Raw genomic sequence first — 19,883 nt, 5'->3', positions numbered from 1 at the left:
TTGGAAATGGTTGAAACAACTCCTCTTCTCATGGATTCGACCCCTGAAGGTTAGGATGAGTAGTTTAGATGTCTATATTATGTGTTTTCTTGGTCATTTGGTGAGGTTGGATTTAGTTGGATGCTCATGTATTGAACACTTATCATTTTGTAGCAGTTTTGGCAGGAAGCTAATAAAGTTGCAACTATTTTTATGGGATTCCTTTGGTATGGCCTTTAGCATGTGTTTCTTATTTTGTTAATATGTTATCATGTTATTTATGTATGCCTATTTCATATAATTGCTTTTGATTGGTTGTTTTCAAGTCGGATAGGTGGAATACATTAGGTTTTAATGCTCTGCCTTGGGAAAACACCAGTATTTCATGTTTGCATCTGTTTAGGAAGGATTCTTGACTTGCTCAGGCCCTTCTTAGCTCCTCACCAGTCTAGCCTTTCACCACATAAAGCTTTAAGGTGCTGAAGATCATACCTACCTTGCCCCATAGAATCCATTGTAATTTTGACCTAGTTTCCCAGACCCAAATTGCACAGCTTCTCCTGATCTGGTAAAAAATACCAACAAATTCAATCAAAACCCTTGAGATACTATACCTAACATAAAATATTGTTCCTGATCCAGTCATCTTGACTGATATCCATAAGGAGAGATCCCTCTCCTGACCTAGTAGGGCTAACTACTAGGTTAAGCGTGGTTTGTGGTTACCTTGGAGTTGCCTCGCTTTAGCCTGAGGTCAATCTAGGTGATAACATAGTGGTGACCATACTGGGGAACGTAGTTTTATGTTCCTCAGCAAAATGTATCAAGTTTAGATTTGATTGTTGATGGTGGACAATGATCAGACACCGAAAGGCTGAAATCATTCACCTGGCGACTCTAAATCAGTTTCGAGATCAGATCCAAGGACTCCACTGGAGGATGAACCCAACCAGCAAAAACATGAAAGGACAATATGGAAAGATTAGGTATTAAAGTTGGAATGTCATCCAAGACATTATGTTCTTTGTTATAAATTATTTCTTCTCTTTTCCCAAGAATGTCAAGAAGGCTTTACAAAGTATATTATATTTGAGAAAGGATCCTAGACCTACATTTGATTCTTTCCCTTTGCAGATAGCGAGTACAAAATGTTCACATGCCTTTGATCTTGATCAAGAACGTTCTTCCGAATCTTATGATGACTGTCTTCAAACTGATGAGCCTCAAGAGATCAAGAATAATTCTATAACCTTTGTATATACTCCTACACCTTGCAAAATTCCAGATCGATACAAACCACTCATCTTACCTCCTATACTCCATGCTTTCCATGAAAATCATTACCTATATCTACCAAGATTTGATGGTGAATGTGACAACATCACTGCTGAGAGACATGTACTGAATTTTGAGCCTTTTCTTGACCTTTTTGAAGTTGATGAAGAGGATGTAAGTATTAGGCTTTTTGCTCTTTCTTTGCAAGGCAAAGTCAAGAGTTGGTTCAAAACCTTGCCCGATACAAGCATCTCAGATTTCCAATAGTTCATCAAAGTTTTCCTCGACAAGTGGGTGGTCAAACAGAACCCTTTCTTGATTCTAGAAGAGTATAACCAGCTGAAAACATGAAACTGCTAGTGGACAGGCTTGTAATTCTCTTAAATTATTGGGCTCTTCTCTTATGATTTTGCCTCCCTTATGAGGCTTTCTCTGCTGCCTATGTCTCTCCACTAAACTATCACTTGTTGTCTCCTCATCATAATCAAAATCACTTCCTCTATCCATTGAACTAGCTATTTAGTTGCACAAATGTTGACAGTGTAGATGGGACAATGTAAATGGGATGATGGGTATGCTCTAGGGTTTGTAAGTGAATATATGTAGTTATAAACAGAGCATAGGCTATGAGAGTGAAGGGAGGGTTATGGAAATGAAAGATAGGTGATGAAAAGTAGATGAGTATGGAGGGAATGATGAATGAAAGGGTTTAGTTATGAAGCTAGACAGTGAAATGGACCAAGTGATTAGGGTTTTAATGGAAGAGGATTAGGGTTTAATAATGAGAATGGAGGAGAGGTCTACAACATGAAGTTTGCAATCTAAACATTGTATAAGAGCAGGTACTTACTTGAAAATACGAGATTGGAGGCAAGCGCTTGCAGAGAATTCAAATAGCAGCCAGAATGCTTACTTGGGTGCATTGGTTGTTTCATTTCACCTGATCAGGTGATGAATGGAACAGTTAGAGTAGGTTTTATTGAATAAGCTCCATTTTGAGCATATTTTCCAGTTTGTTAGTCCTGTTTAGTATTGAGTCAGTTTCAATTCAGTTGGTGTCTTTGAGTCATCAGTATTCAATCATGTATTTTAGATTGAGTTTTTCTTACTCCATGCCCAATGGATAAGGCTACTAGGTCTATGTTGTTCTTGGAACCTCCAAGGATCTACCATTCCCATTGGAGCCAATGTTAGTGTCAGCATTTTCACACTGCCATTAGTGATCAAAATCTGCTCTTTTGCATTTTAATGTTAAGAGTCCCATACTGATGAGTTTGCATTCCATTAGTTCATGGATCCACTAATGGTGGTAATCACTTCAGTTTTAACCTCATTATTTGTACTTGTTGATCCTCTTCCATATAGTTCAGTCATGGTTCATATTTACTCTGCAGTTCATTTCTAAATCTTAGGGTTTGGTCTCATTAGGTTTTAGGGTCCCACCATGGTCAAAATTTGATGATTACGTGCCAATAATGATAAGCAAAGACATGAGGATGCCAATAATGATCAGCAAAGTCATATGTTATTATTTCGAAAGCCTAATGTAGTTCTCACCTCAAAACTTGTTTTGAGGTGAAAACATAGTATTTTGTTTTTATCTTCATTTCTTATGTAATTTTATGTTTCCATATGTAATATTGGTTCCCAGCTGCTCCTAAGCATCTAATGATGTTGCCAAACACCTTCCACTGCAAAAATCAAGTCATCATGAGCACCAATTCACTTGCAAAAGAAAAAGAGAAACAAGCACTAAAACCCTAAATCCCTCTCCCATTGAGCTAGGGTTGGCTATGGGAGCAGAGATATCTGAGCAGAGGAGGCATGAGAGATATCAAAAGGTATGAGGCCATTTCATATCATCAAACATCAGGTCTCCATCATTTGTCAAGAAGTCATTCCAAGGAACAAGCCATTCACCACACATAAGGGATGGTTTTTCTTCAAACTGTGTTTCTGAGCAAGAAAAGATGAATTTGAAAAAAGTGAGAGAGGTTTTTGTCCATCATAGACCCAAGAAGAAAAACCTCCTTCAGTTTGTACACAGGTGTCATGGTTTTAGAGAAATGTCAAAAATACAGTTGCTACAAGAGAGTTAATGCACTTCAGGAGTGACCTTGGGAAAATCAATATTTCACCTACTCGAGTTAACCAAAAGACTTGCGTGATGAGTCAAATGATAACTAGACACAAAGAGATTTTCAATGAGCTATCATGAGCTCAATTTGGAGTTCAGGAAGACCTCCAAACATTGACTGAAACAACACTCTGCATTTTGGCAGCCTCATTCTAAACATTTTTACCAGTCTTGGGAGATTGAACTTTTGACAGTGTAATGAACTCCAAATTAACAAACTCAAGATGTTCCGAAAAGTAGACTCGACAAGCTTTCCAATGCGCTATCCCGCGCCCAATTTGGACATCGGAAACACAGTCAAAAGTCATCTTGAAGTGGCATTACGCTTAGGGAAGGAGGCGCTGCATTTAGGGCAAGGCGCTGCTTGTAGGGAGGTTTTTGCCAGTGTATTTTTGAACGGGAGTTGCGCTTAGGGCATGGCATTTCACATCTAGGCAGGAGCACTGCGCTTAGAGCAAATAGCCATCCCATCACTCCAAACTTCAAATTTTCGCCCAAATTACCTCCAATCTCGTATTTGCAAGTAAGTACCTGCTCTTATACAGTGTTTAGATTGCAAACTTCATGTTGTAGACCTCTCCTCCATTCTCATTATTAAACCCTAATCCTCTTCCATTAAAACCCTAATCACTTGGTCCATTTCATTGTCTATCTTCATAACTAAACCCTTTCATTCATCATTCCCTCCTTATTCATCAACTTTTCATCACCTATCTTTCATTTCCATAACCCTCCCTTCACTCTCATAGCCTATGCTCTGTTTATAATTACATATATTCACTTACAAACCCTAGAGCATACCCATCATCCCATTTACATTGTCCCATCTACACTGTCAACATTTGTGCAACTAAATAGCTAGTTCAATGGATAGAGGAAGTGATTTTGATTATGATGAGGAGACAGCAAGTGATAGTTCAGTGGAGAGACATAGGCAGCAGAGAAAGCCTCATAAGGGAGGAAAAATCATAAGAGAAGAGCCCAATAATTTAAGAGAATTGCAAGCCTGTCCACTAGCAGTTTCATGTTTTAGGCACCTTGGATGTTATGAATTTTGTGAACTAGTGGAGAGGGTCCAGTTTCATCATGAGCTTGCTAGAATTTTTGCGGCTCACTTGCATAACTATGAAGTGACACTGGCTGGAGTAACTTTCACAATATCATCATCTATTATTTCATAGGGCCAAGAGAAATAACCAAATGATGAGGCACATGGCCTATCACTACAAGATACGGAACAAAATTTGCAACATGAGAATGAAGAGGATGAAAGACAGGTTGAGGAGAGCCTTAGAGGGCAAGAAAGAGCAAGATAGACTCAAAATGTTGGTTGAAGCCTCTTTGGCCAACCAAAGCACTTGATGGTGGTGCTCCATGCCAAATTTGGGCAAATTTTGAGAAGTTTTTGTATTTTTGAAATTTTGAAATTCACAACATAGAAATTTTTTCCAGAAGCACAGCGCCGCTTTTTCCTGGGGCATCCATTGGAGAAAAAGTTGACATTTTTGGATTCATAATGATGAGGGCATACACCCTGGAAATTTTCAGAATTTTTGGAGTAGATATGGTTCACCAAAAGGTCTAAAAACTACAAAAAAATGACCTTTCTGCCTCTTTTTGGACACATAGAAGCAGCCTTGGGAGATTCCAGTTTTGAAGGGGAAAATGAGCTACAAATTCAAAAATTCTAGGTGCTCTAGAAACTAGACTAGAAGACCTTTCCAATGAGCTATCATGGGCTCAATTGGGCTAAGGGAAAGGCCTCCAAAATTAGGTGGAAAGCGGCGCTGCTCTTAGGGCCATTTTGCTCAAGAAGCCAAAATTTGCCTGTTTTGACTATGAATTTGATTTCTCTCTCCTCATTGATGATTTCACTGATGTAATTGATGACATGGCATGTAAATGTAATGGTAAAATAGTATTAGAGGGTAGATTCATTAGTTAGAGGTGGTTTTGAGGCAAATGAATCAGTTTCCCCTCTTTTAGAGGCAAGTTGTTTGACTGCCTATATTCCAGTTCTTTATTGGGAAATGGTTGAAACAGACCCTCTTCTCACGGATTCGACCCCTGAAGGTCAGGATGAGTAGTTTAGATGTCTATATTATGTGTTTTCTTGGTCATTTGGTGAGGTTGGATTCAACTGGATGCTCATGTACTAAACACTTATCATTTTGTAGCAGTTTTGGCAAGATACTAATTAAGTTGCAGCTATTTTTATGGAATTCCCGTGGTATGGCCTTTAGCATGTGTTTCTTCTTCTGTTAATATTTTCTCATGTTATTTATGTATGCCTCTTTCATATAATTGCTTCCGATTGGTTGTTTTCAAGTCGAATAGGTGGAATACATTAGGTTTTAATGCTCTACCTTGGGAAAACACCAGTATTTTATGTTTTCATCTGTTTAGGAAGGATTCTTGACTTGCTCAAGCCCTTCTTAGCTCCTCACCAGTATAGCCTTTCACCCCATCAAGCTTTAAGTGCTGAAGATCATACCTACCTTTCCCCATAGAATCCCCTGCAATTTTGACTTAGTTTCCCAGACCCAAATTGCCTAGCTCCTCCTGATCTGGCAAAAAATACTAACAAATTCAATCAAAACCCTTAAGCTACTATACCTAGCATAAAATCTTGCTCCTGATCCAGTCATCTTGACTGAGATCCATAAGGAGAGAGCCCTCTCCTAACCTAGTAGGGCTAGCTACTAGGTTAAGCGTGGTTTGTGGTTACCTTGTAATTGCCTCCCTTCAGCCTGAGGTCAATCTAGGTGATAACATAGTGGCGACCATATTGGGGAACGTAGTTTTCTGTTCCTCATCAAAATGTATCAATTTTAGATCTGATTGTTGATGGTGGACAATGATCAGACATCGAAAGGCTGAAACCATTCACCTGGTGACTCTAAATCAGTTTCGAGATCAGATCCAAGGACTCCACTGGAGGATGAACCCGACCAGCAAAAACATGAAAGGACAATATGGAAATATTAGGTATTCAAGTTGGAATTTCATCCAAGACATTATATTCTTTGTTATAAATTATTTCTTCTCTTTTCTCGAGAATGTCAAGAAGGCTTTACAAAGTATACTATATTTGAGAAAGGATCCTAGACCTGCATTTGATTTTTTCCCTTTGAAGATTGCGAGTACAAAATATTCACATGCCTTTGATCTTGATCAAGAACCTTCTTCCAAATCTTATGATGACCGTCTTCAAACTGATGAGCCTCAAGAGATCAAGAATAATTCTACAGCCTTTGTATATACTCCTACACCTTGTAAAATTCCAGATCGATACAAACCACTCATCTTACCTCCTATACTCCATGCTTTCCCTGAAAATCATTACCTATATCTACCAAGATTTGATGGTGAATGTGACAACATCACTGCTGAGAGACATGTACTGAATTTTGAGTCTTTTCTTGACCTTTTTGAAGCTGATGAAGAGGATGTCAGTATTAGGCTTTTTGATCTTTCTTTGCAAGGCAAAGTCAAGAGTTGGTTCAAAACCTTGCCTGATGCGAGGATCTCAGATTTCCAGCAGTTCGTCAAAGTTTTCCTCGACAAGTGGGTGGTCAGACAAAACCCTTTCTTGATTCTAGAAGAGTATAACCAGTTGAAAAGACAGCTAGGGGAGACAATACAACAATTTTCTGCCGGATTTAACCAAGTTTATTATTTGATGCCTATTAATATAAGACCTCCTCCTGGATTCGCTCTTTTGCACTAACCAGATGCCTTTGATCTGAAAATGGAGTTTCAGCTGAGGGAAAGGAACCTTGCAACACTTGAAGAGATGCAAAACAGTGCAGTAGATGTAGAGGCTAATTTGCTGATCAGAAGGGCAAAGTTGAAGGAAGAATAGATGAAGAGCATAGATCTAGAGGAATGGACATCTTTAGAGGTAAAGCTCGACATTTTGGTAAGTGTAGTGGAAGAGATGATGCAAAAGATCACCACAAGGAATGAGTATGATGTTCAATACCATGGCTCGTTGATTGAAGAAGAACAAGTGGCTGATCAAAAACATTTTCTTCTTATCCCAATTGTCATAGATCTGATAATGATTGTTTTATAGATAATCTTGGAGAAGAGAGATCTGTTGATATGACATGTATGCTTGATGATGTGTTTTATACTGATGATTTCCCTAAGTTTTATCAGTATGATGATGGTTATGTTCTCCAAACAAAAGCTAGCCTTGTAGACAAATCAACATCTGGTTTGTGGAAGGAGGAAGTTCACTTTCAACAGCTCGAATACAGTGATCAGCCGTTGCATATCAGCTATGCAAGTGAGGAGGAAAGTGTAGAAAATTTTGAAGTAAGTGAAGGATCTTTGCCTTTTTGTTTTACTTTGTTTCAGTTCATCAGAGACCACTTTCGTGCAATCAGAAATCAACCGTCGATAAGTTTTGATCTTGACCATCTAGAGGGCAATGAAATCCTTGTTCAAGACTTCTCATATCTAGATTTGCAACCTCCGAATGCCATTGATTGTCAAGTTACAAATGAAGGCTTGGAAGCTGGAACATATGATCAAATGATGCAAGTTGATTCTGTACCATTATGTTTTGAATCATTTCAGTTTTTGAAGGGAATTTCGCATAGTATATCTTCAAATGAGAAGCCTGTAGAAAATCATGCAATCTCATTGGAACCAATAGAAAATGGGTCGCAACAGTCTTTTCAAGTTTTTCACGATCCAATAGCTGATCTGTTGGATGATGTCTACAGTCAAAGTCCCTCCCCATTAGCTAACTGTGAGCTTGAAAAAAGTATTGATACAAACTTGATCTGGCAACCGGTTTCTTTGTCATTTTCAGCAGGAGTCTCGTCGCAAAGCTCAGATGAAAGTTTGCATTCATGGTATGAGGAGAAGCAAAGTAATCAATCGGATGATCTAAGTCCCAGTGCACATGAATTTCAAGATCCTTATGCAGTGTTTTTGGAATCAGATAGAGATTCCATATTATTTAATTTGGGAAAATTTTGGATCTGTTTACAATTTTTCATGGGAGTTGCCTTTCAGTAGTTCTCTATTGTTGTTCATAAGCAAGCGCTTGCAGAGAATTCAAATAGCAGCCAGAATGCTTACTTGGTTGCATTGGTTGTTTCATTTTGCCTAATTAGGTGTGAATGGAACAATTAGAGTAGGTTTTATTGAATAAGATCCATTTTGAGCATCTTTTCCAGTTTGTTAGTCATGTTTAGTATTGAGTCAGTTTAAAGTCAGTTGGTGTCTTTGAGTCATGTATTTTAGATTGAGTTTTTCTTACTCCATGCCCAATGGATAAGGCTACTAGGTCTACGGTGTTCTTGGCACCTCCAAGGAGCTACCATCCCCATTGGAGCCAATGTTAGTGTCAGCATTTTCACACTGCCATTAGTGATCAAAATTTGCTCTTTTGCATTTTCATGTTAGGAGTCCCATACTGATGAGTTTGCATTCCATTAGGTCATGGATCCACTAATGGTGGTAATCACTTCAGTTTTAACCTCATTATCTGTACTTGTTGATCCTCTTCCATATAATTCAGTCATGGTTCATATTTACTTTGCAGTTCATTTCTAAATCTTAGGGTTTGGTATCATTAGGTTTTAGGGTCCCACCATGGTCAAAATTTGATGATTATGTGCCAATAATGATCAACAAAGACATGAGGATGCCAATAATGATCAACAAAGTCATAAGTTATTATTTCGAAAGCCTAATGTAGTTCTCACCTCAAAACTTGTTTTGAGGTGAAAACAGAGTATTTTGTTTTTATCTTCATTTCTTATGTAATTTTATGTTTCCATATGTAATATTGGTTCCCAGTTTCTCCTAAGCATCTAATGATGTTGCCAAGCACCTGCCACTGCAAAAATCAAGTCATCATGAGCACCAATTCACCTACAAAAGCAAAAGAGAAACAAGCACTAAAACCCTAAATTCCTCTCCCACTGAGCTAGGGTTGGCTATGGGAGTAGAGATATCTGAGCAGAGGAGGCATGAGAGATATCAGAAGGTATGAGGCCATTTCATATCATCAAACATCAAGTCTCCATCATTTGTCAAGAAGTCATTCCAAGGAACAAGCCATTCACCACACATAAGGGACGATTTTTCTTCAAACTGTGTTTCTGAGCAAGAAAAGATGAATTTGACAAAATTGAGAGAGTTTTTTGTCCATCATAGACCCAAGAAGAAAAACCTCCTTCCGTTTGTACACAGGTGTCATGGTTTTAGAGAAATGTCAAAAATACAGTTGCTACAAGAGAGTTAATGCACTTTTGGAGTGACCTTGGGAAAATCAATATTTCTCCTACCCGGGTTGACCAAATGACTTGCTTGATGAGTCAAATGATAACTAGACACAAAGATATTTTCAATGAGCTATCATGAGCTGAATTTGGAGTTCAGGAAGACCTCCAAACATTGACTGAAACATCACTTTGAATTTTGGCAGCGTCATTTTGCACATTTTGACCTGTCTTGGGAGCTTGGACTTTTGACAGGGCAAGTGAACTCAAAATTAAAAAATTCAAGACGTTCTGGAAATTAGACTCGACAAGATTTCCAACGAGCTATCCCATGCCCAATTTGGACATCGGGAAGGTAGTCAAAAGTTGTCCTGAAGTGGTGTTGCGCTTAGGGAAGGAGGCGTTGCGCTTAGGGCAAGGCGCTGCGCGTAGGGAGGTTTTTGCCAGTGTATTTTTGAACGGGCACTGCGCTTAGGGCATGGCGCTGCGCGTCTGGGCAGGAGCACTACGCTTAGAGCAGACAGCCATCCCATCACTCCAAACTTCAAATTTTCGCCCAAATTCACTCCAATCTCGTATTTGTAAGTAAATACTTGCTCTTATACAGTGTTTAGATTGCAAACTTCATGTTGTAGACCTCTCCTCCATTCTCATTATTAAATCCTAATCCTCTTCCATTAAAACCCTAATCACTTGGTCCATTTCACTGTCTAGCTTCATAACTAAACCCTTTCATTCATCATTCCCTCCATACTCATCTACTTTTCATCACCTATCTTTCATTTCCATAACCCTCCCTTCACTCTCATAGCCTATGCTCTGTTTATAATTACATATATTCACTTACCAACCCTATAGCATACCCATCATCCCATTTACATTGTCCCATCTACATTGTCAACATTTTTGCAACTAAATAGCTAGTTCAATGGATAGAGGAAGTGATTTTGATTATGATGAGGAGACAGCAAGTGATAGTTCAGTGGAGAGACATAGGTAGCAGAGAAAGCCTCATAAGGGAGGCAAAATTATAAGAGAAGAGCCCAATAATTTAAGAGAATTGCAAGCCTGTACACTAGCAGTTTCATGTTTTTGGCACCTTGGATGTTATGAATTTTGTGAACTAGTGGAGAGGGTCTAGTTTCATCATGAGCTTGCTAGACTTTTTGCAGATCACTTGCATAACTATGAAGTGACACTGGCTGGAGTAACTTTCACAATATCACCATCTATTATTTTAGAGGGCCAACAGAGATAACCAAATGATGAGGCACATGGCCTATCACTACAGGACACGAAACAAAATTTGCAACATGAGAATGAAGAGGATGAAATCTAGGTTGAGGAGAGCCTTAGAGGGCAAGAAAGAGCAAGATAGACTCAAAATGTTGGCTAAAGCCTCTTTGGCCAACCAAAGCACTTGATGGTGGTGCTCCATGCCAAATTTGGACAAATTTTGAGAAGTTTTTGTATTTTTGAAATTTTGAAATTCACAACACAGAAAATTTGTTTTTCCTGGGGTATCCATTGGAGAAAAAGTTGACATTTTTGGATTCATAATGATGAGGACATGCACCTTGGAAATTTTCAGAATTTTTGGAGCAAATCTGGTTCACCAAAAGGTCCAAAAACTACCAAAAAATGACCTTTCTACCTCTTTTTAGACACACAGAAGCAGCCTTGGGATATTCCAATTTTGAGGGGGAAAATGAGCTCCAAATTAAAAAATTCCAAGTTTTCTAGAAACTAGACTTGAATACCTTGCCAATGAGCTATCATGGGCTCAATTTGGCTAAGGGGAAGGCCTCAAAAATCAGATGGAAGGCGGCGCTGCGCTTAGGGCCATTTTGCTCAGGAAGCCACAATTCGCCTGTTTTGACTATGAATTTGATTTCTCTCTTGTCATTGATGATTTCACTGATGTAATCGATGACATGGCATGTAAAGGTAATGGTAAAATAGTGTTAGAGGGTAGATTCATTAGTTAGAGGTGGTTTTGAGGCAAATGAATCAGTTTCCCCTCTTTTAGAGGTAAGTTGTTTGACTGCCTATATTCCAGTTCTTTGTTGGGAAATGGTTGAAACAGCCCCTCTTCTCATGGATTCAACCCCTGAAGGTCAGGATGAGTAGTTTAGATGTCTATATTATGTGTTTTCTTGGTCATTTGGTGAGGTTGGATTCAACTGGATGCTCATGTACTCAACACTTATAATTTTGTAGCAGTTTTGGCAGGAAACTAATAAAGTTGCTGATATTTTTATGGGATTCCTGTGGTATGGCCTTTAGCATGTGTTTCTTCTTCTATTAATATGTTCTCATGTTATTTATGTATGCCTCTTTCATATAATTGCTTCTGATTGGTTGTTTTCAAGTCAGATAGGTGGAATACATTAGGTTTTAATGCTCTGCCTTGGGAAAACACCAATATTTCATGTTTTCATCTGTTTAGGAAGGATTCTTGACTTGCTCAGGCCCTTCTTAGCTCCTCACCAATCTAGCCTTTCACCCCATCAAGCTTTAAGGTGCTGAAGATCATACCTACCTTTCCCCATATAATCCCTTGCAATTTTAACTTAGTTTCCCAGACCCAAATTTCCCAGCTCCTCCTGATCTGGCAAAAAATACCAACAAATTCAGTCAAAACCCTTGAGCTACTATACCTAGCATAAAATCTTATTCCTGATCCAGTCATCTTGACTGAGATCCATAAGGAGAGAGCCCTCTCCCGACCTAGTAGGGCTAGCTACTAGGTTAAGCGTGGTTTGTGGTTACCCTGGAATTGCCTCCCTTCAGCCTAAGGTCAATCTAGGTGATAACACCATGCTTGAATGTCACATTTTGACAAAGATTATCTCACCATGAAACTAAAACATTTTTATTTTAGTGTTTGTAATATTTATATTTGGGTTTACGAATATTGGGTTTATAATATTAGTCCCTTGGGCTTAATATTGTTCCCTTGGGTTCATATTCCCTTGGGGTTTTAGTATTACTCCCTTCGGTTTATTATTCATTTGGGTTTATAATATCAAAATTTGGGTTTTTTTATTCCCTTAGGTTTATAATATAAATCGTAGCCACCATGTTTGAATGTCGCATTGTGACAAGGATTGTCTCACCATTAAAATAAACTATGTTTATTTTAGTGTTTGTAGTATTGATATTTGCCTTTACTCGATGTGAAGTTTATAATATTAGTCCCATGGGTTTAATATTATTCCCTTGGCTTCATAATCCCTTGGGTTTTAGTATTTATCCCTTGGGTTTATTATTCATTTGGGTTTATAATATCAATCCCTTAGGTTTATTATTCCCTTTGGTTGATAATATAAATCATGGTAAACCATTGTCAATCATAGCCAAACATCGTCAACCATGGTTGAATGTCGCATTGTGACAAGAATTGTCTCACCGTCAAAATAAACCATGTTTATTTTAGTATTTGTAGTATTTATATTTGGGTTTACCAATGTTGGTTTTATAATATTAGTCCCTTGGTTGAATGTCGCATTTTGACAAAGATTGACTCACCATGAAAATAAACCATGTTTATTTTAGTGTTTGTAGTGTTTATATTTGGGTTTAACAATGTTGGGTTTATAATATTAGTCCCATGGGTTTAATATTATTCCCTTGGGTTCATAATCCCTTGGGGTTTTCGTATTAATACCTTAGTTTTATTATTCCTTGGGGTTTATAATATCAATGCCTTGGGTTTATTATTCGCTTAGGTTTATAATATTGATCATGGTCAACCATTGTCAATCATAGGCAACCATGGCCAACCATGGTTGAATGTCACATTGTGACAAGGATTCTATCACCATGAAAATAAACCATGTTTATTTTGGCCTTTCTAATATTTATATTAGGGTTTACCAATGTTGGGTTTATAATATTAGTCCCTTGGGTTTAACATTATTTTCTTTGGTTCATAATCCCTTGGGGTTTTAGTATTAATCCTTTGGGTTTATTATTAACTTGGGTTTATAATATCAATCATGGTCATCTTTATGTTTCTCTTGTGTATTCTTATTATTAATTAATATATATTAGGAGTTTATATTATTAATATAATATTTATATAATAATATATATAAATAATCTGGTTGTTAATATTTATATAGTTATTAATAATCTATATAGTTATTTATATAGTTATTAATAATCTTAAATGTGTTTGATAATATTTATATAGTTATTTGACGCAGGAAACGGGTGAATACACACAGTGTACACAGATCATGCACAAATTCTATTATCCCCAGGAATTTTTTAACTCTCTAAGGAGTTAAATCTTCAATACTTAATGGTTTAAGGCCCATTTCATAAATCCCTATGCGGAATGCTTTATTAAGCCCCAATTATAATCTAACCCTTCATTCCCTTTCTATCGGGACTTATAACTCAACATAACCTTCTTTAACTTTGATATCGGGACTCATTCACCCTTATAAACCTTTGTTAATCCTTATGCCGCACATATAACCAATTCCCACACTATAGCTTTGATTATCCCGGACTTAACCACAAAACCCTCTATCACACTTTAATCCATTTATAAAAGAATACACATAAACATATGTGAACTCACCTTTTCCGCCTTTGCACAGTTTCTGAGGCTTAGCTTTATTGCTAATCGCAATCACTCCTTCGCAGTCATACTACTCATGAACCCTTCCACTTCCGATTTGCGATAACGTCGGGTTTGTAAACTCAAATATTATAAACCCGCATCTATAACTTTGTCGAGTCCGCTCCCTGAAGCCTTTCCACACGCTGCTCCTTTACATCCTGATCTTCGATCGCTCCGATCTCCTATCTATCGCTATCATCTATCACTTAATTGGCCCATCGCAACTTCACATGTCGGCATTCCATTACCGCTGTCACTTAACTTACCCATATGTGATCGGCGATTAGATCTCCGTTGTTGATCAACTATGTGATCCAATGATCCACGCTTCATCACATTATCGCAATCACTCAGGCTTGGGGTCGGGGTTCTTTGTTCCCACTACTTTCCTCTGATGCGATATTAAAATTCGCTCGCTCTTGCGATCTCATCCTGACCGTTGATCGTAAAGATCCAACGGTTGTTGAGCATTAGCGCTTCACTTCTCTTCGCTTGGTTTTTATGCCACTCTTCAACGATTTCTCTGTGGTTTGGTTTATTTTGGGTTTCCTCGTCCTTCCGCCATTATGCGATGCGACTCCCTCCTGAGCTTAACTCTGCAGGTTCTTTAATTAATGTCCCTCCAAAACATTACTTGGTTCTTCAAATGGATTCAACGATCCATCTCATTCCTCTCTATTCTTCTCCTCTATAACTCAACATAACCTTCTTTAACTTTGATATCGGGACTCATTCACCCTTATAAACCTTTGTTAATCCTTATGCCGCACATATAACCAATTCCCACACTATAGCTTTGATTATCCCGGACTTAACCACAAAACCCTCTATCGCGCTTTAATCCATTTATAAAAGAATACACATAAACATATGTGAACTCACCTTTTCCGCCTTTTCCAAAGCCTTTGCACAGTTTTTGAGGCTTAGCTTTATTGCTAATCGCAATCGCTCCTTCACGGTCATACTACTCATGAACCCTTCCACTTTCGATTTGCGATAACGTCGGGTTTGTAAACTCAAATATTATAAACCCGCATCTATAACTTTGTCGGGTCTGCTCCCTAAAGCCTTTCCGTGCGCTACTCCTTTTCATCTCGGTCTTTGATCACTTCGATCTCCGATCTATCATTATCGGCTATCGCTTAATCAGCCCATTGCAACTTCACATGACGGCTTTGCATACCGTTGTCACTTAACTTACCCGATATGCGATCAGTGATTAGATCTCCATCATTGATCAACTATGTGATCCAACAGTCCATGCTTCATCGCATTATCGCAATCGCTCAGGCTTGGGGCCGGGGTTCTTTGTTCCCACTGCTTTCCTCCGATGCGATATTAAACTCCGCTCCACTCTTGCGATCTCATCCTGACCATTGATCGTAAAGATCCAACGGTTGATGAGCATTAGCGCTTCACTTCTCTTCGCTTGGTTTTTATGCCACTCTTGAACGATTTCTCTATGGTTTGGTTTATTTTGGGTTTCCTCATCCTTCCGCCATTATGCGATGCGACTCCCTCCTAAGCTTAACTCTGTAGGTTCTTTAATTAATGTCCCTCCAAAACATTACTTGGTTCTTCAAATGGATTCAACGATCCATCTCATTCCTCTCTATTCTTCTATTCCTCTCTAATATTATTATGAGCTATTCTTATTATTAATTAATATATATTAGGAGTTTATATAATTATTATAATATTAATATAATATTTATAATATATATATATATATATATATATCTGGTTGTTAATATTTATATAGTTATTAATAATCCTAAATACTGATAATAATTAACCGTATGTATACAAACCCTAAGATAAATATTAAAAATACTAAAGCCTAAGAATAATAATAATAATAATAATAATTAATAATACTAATATTATTATGAGTTTATATTATTATAATAATATTAATATAATAATCGAGTTTAGTTGCAGATGATAGGATGTCATAATTAAACGACGGAGACCTTGAGGAGAAAAAACATGCAGAACTAGGGTTTGCAACAGGATTTCAGTGTTGGGCACCATGGAGGGGCAAGAAGGGGGGAGTTCCACTCCCTCCTACAGTCATGTAGTCTCAAACCACTTCAAGAATCCCATGGAAGTGGAAACCAGGTGTACAGAAAGAGGAAAACAGGAAAACAACAGAGCATAGAGGCTGGCAGAAACGCAGGAGGAAGTCAGAAGAGAGAAACGTATAGGAGTAGACAGTCAGAAAGCTGACCCCAGAATTCGAACAGGACCATGTAAACCTAGGGCATCCATCACACCCCAAGTGGTGTTAAGTGATCCAGCGCTACAAGCGCATAGGGAGCACATGGCGACTTATGCAGTGATATGCAAATTCATGGGGTTATGGCCAATGGAGAAGGCTCTACACGCATGGATAAAGAACCATTGGAAACCTAAGGGAGAAATAGATCTGCACCTTGGATCCAAGGGTTTCTTCACAGTTGTGTTTACAAACCTAGAGGATAAAGACAGGGTGTTTGAAGGAGGACCTTACTTCTATGCGGCTGCAGGCCTCTATATGCGGCCATGGGTGATGAACTTTGTCCCGGAGCGAGAAACATTTACATCGGTGCCGGTATGGATAAGACTATATTCCCTACCTCTAGATTATTGGCTGCTAGAATCATTAAAAGCCATAGGTAATAAACTAGGGCATTTTATAAAAATATCAGAGGCCACATTGCGCGAAAAATATACTTCCTTTGCCATAATATGCGTGGAAATGGACATTTCTGGGGCTTTGTCGGATGAAATAATTCTAGAAGTATATGATGAAGAATGGGTGCAGGCAGTGGACTATGAGCATGTACCCTTTAGATGTCACAAATGCCATGAACACGGGCACCTCTTCAGAGACTGCCCTTTAAATAAAATGGAGAGCAGTATCAAAGCAACCTCAGGTAAAGAGACTGAAAGCTTTACCAAAGTGGGAGGCAGAGGAAAAGGAGGGAGAAAGAACCAAAAAAAAATCTATGAGGAAAAGCAGCCTAGTCATAATAGGTTCAAGATATTAGAAGAAGAAGAGGGGGATGAAAGAGCGAATCAAGTAATGAAGGACAATCCTATAGAGAAGGAAAAGGATGACAACATGGAGGATAGACTTGATAAAAGCCAACAAAAGGAGGATCAGCCCAGCACTATGGAACTTGATAGGGACCAAGAGATGACCCCAAGCGAAGTGGGAACGGAGGAGCATGAACTACAGGACATACTGGAAAGGGAGCATCTCGATCTAGAAAAGTTCCTGGAGGAAGGAACTACCAAAGGAGTGGATTCGCTACCTCAAGATGAATTTAACAGAGTACAACAACTCTTCCTCTGGAGAACTCAGGCAAAGGGTTCTGGGGTCAAAAGAAACCATGATAGTTAGGATAATAGAGGGGTTAAAACTATGGAGGCAACAGAGGGACAAGCTCCCAAGAACCCAGGAAGGAAAAGAGGAAGAAAAAAACAGAATGAGTTGTTGATTGAATGTGGAAAACTCATGATCAACTCAGGTAAGATGAAAGACCTAACTAGTTACTCATTTACAAATCTTTCTTAATGAAGCTTACAACATGGAATATTAGGGGTCTAGGAAGTAAAAGGAAACAACAAAATCTCAGCAATAGAATGAAGGAAGAAAAACCAGATTTGGTATTTATCCAGGAAACAAAATGTTCTGTAGACAAAATAAGAGAGATACATAGCAAGTGGCGTATTAAGTATGAATATAAGTTGAAGCAGACAACGTAGCAGGAGGAATTCTCACACTATGGAACCCTCAGAAACTTGGAATCCTAGATGTTGAAGCATCCAGGAACTACCTCTCAGTGGTCATCCAACCTTTGGGGGACAAGGAAGTTTATCTAATCACAAATTTTTATGGTCCACAAAAGCTTGAAGACAAATTCAGGCTTCTAACCTCTCTGGAGGAGTTAAGAGAGAGACATCTGGGCATCCCCTGGATTCTGGAAGGGGACTTTAATATGATTAGATCTCTCTTGGAAAAAAAAGTTGGGACTAGATCTCTAGGCAAAGATTCCATAGCTTTTCAGAACTTCATAACCAACATGAGGCTAGTAGATACAAAAACCTATAATGGTATCTTCACCTGGAATAATAAAAGGGGAGGGTCTTCTCAAGTGGCCTCTAAACTAGATAGATTCATTATCTCTGAGGACCTTATCCTCTCAGGCCTTGACTTGTCAGCTATGATCCTCCCTTTTGGAGGCTCAGATCACTGGCCTATTCAATTAGAAGCGTCCTTTATAGGAACGCCAAGAAACAGACCTTTCAGGTTTGAAAACATTTGGCTTACCCATCTTGAATTCATCAGCAATATTGAAAAATGGTGGAAAGAAGATTTGAATGTCTAGAGTACTAAAATGTTCCTTCTGCAGTAGAGACTGAAAAACATCAAACTCAGGCTTAAAGATTGGAATAAGAATGAGTTTTGCAATATCTTCGAAGCCAAAAAAGTAGTTGAGGGGAAGCTACAGGAAATTAACTAGGGGCTCATCTCAAAGGGATTGACCGAGGAGGGTAAGAAACAAGCTGACTCGCTTCAACAGGATTGGGAAGGCTTATGTAAGCAAGAGGAAATCTTCTGGAAATAGAAATCGAGGGTTCAATGGTTAAAGGAAGGAGAAAGGAATACAAAGTTTTTTCACAAGTCTACTATGGATCATAGGTCTCATAACAGGATTTTAAAACTGAAAGATACGCAAGGAAAACAACTCAATACCCACAAAGAAATAGAATCTGCTCTGGTTCAACATTTTCGAGGCATAGTAGAGGAGCCTCTCATAGACAAATCACAATTCATCAATGACTTCACTAAGCACATTCCTAAGCTTGTGACAAGAGAAGACAATTATAATCTTAACAGGCCAGTGAATGAAGAGGAGGTTAGCGAAGTCATCAAAGAGATGAAAAATGGGAAAGGTCCAGGCCTGAATGGTTTCAATGTTGACTTCTTCAGAGCATGCTGGAACATAGTCAAGCAAGATATCCTGGAGGTGGTGGAGGACTTAAGGAAAAACAAAATTGTTCTGAAGGCGCTCAACACCTCTTTCATAGCCTTGATTCCAAAGAAGGAAAATGTTATCACACCAGATAGATTTATACCCATAGCATTATGCAATGTGGTGTACAAAATTATTTCCAAAATATTTGCAAACAAACTTAAGCCCCTTCTTCCAACTCTAGTGTCTAAGGATCAAACTGGATATGTGGAAGGTAGGCAAATTCTAAACAATATCATTCAAGCTCACAAAGTGGTCCACTCACTGAAGAGCAATAAGCAGACAGGTATGATCATACAATTTGATCTAGAAAAGGCTTATGATAAGCTAAGTTGGGCATACATCAGGGAAGTTCTAAAAGCATATGGCTTTGACCATAACTGGATAAGATGGGTAATGGCCCTTGTTACCACCTCATGCTTTTCAATATTGTTGAATGGCTCACCATCCAAAACCTTTAAGCCTTCAAGAGGACTCAGACAAGGAGATCCGCTCTCACCCTTCCTCTTTATTCTCATGATGGAAGGGCTAGGCAATGCGATCAAAGCTACCAAAGTAGAAGACAAAATTCAGGGTCTCAAACTCAC

Source organism: Pinus tabuliformis, chromosome 7, assembly GCF_031772625.1.
Source record: "Pinus tabuliformis cultivar Carrire ecotype Pingquan chromosome 7, CPIR1, whole genome shotgun sequence".
Classification (NCBI taxonomy): Eukaryota; Viridiplantae; Streptophyta; class Pinopsida; order Pinales; family Pinaceae; genus Pinus; species Pinus tabuliformis.
Note: the sequence above shows the minus strand (reverse complement) of the source record.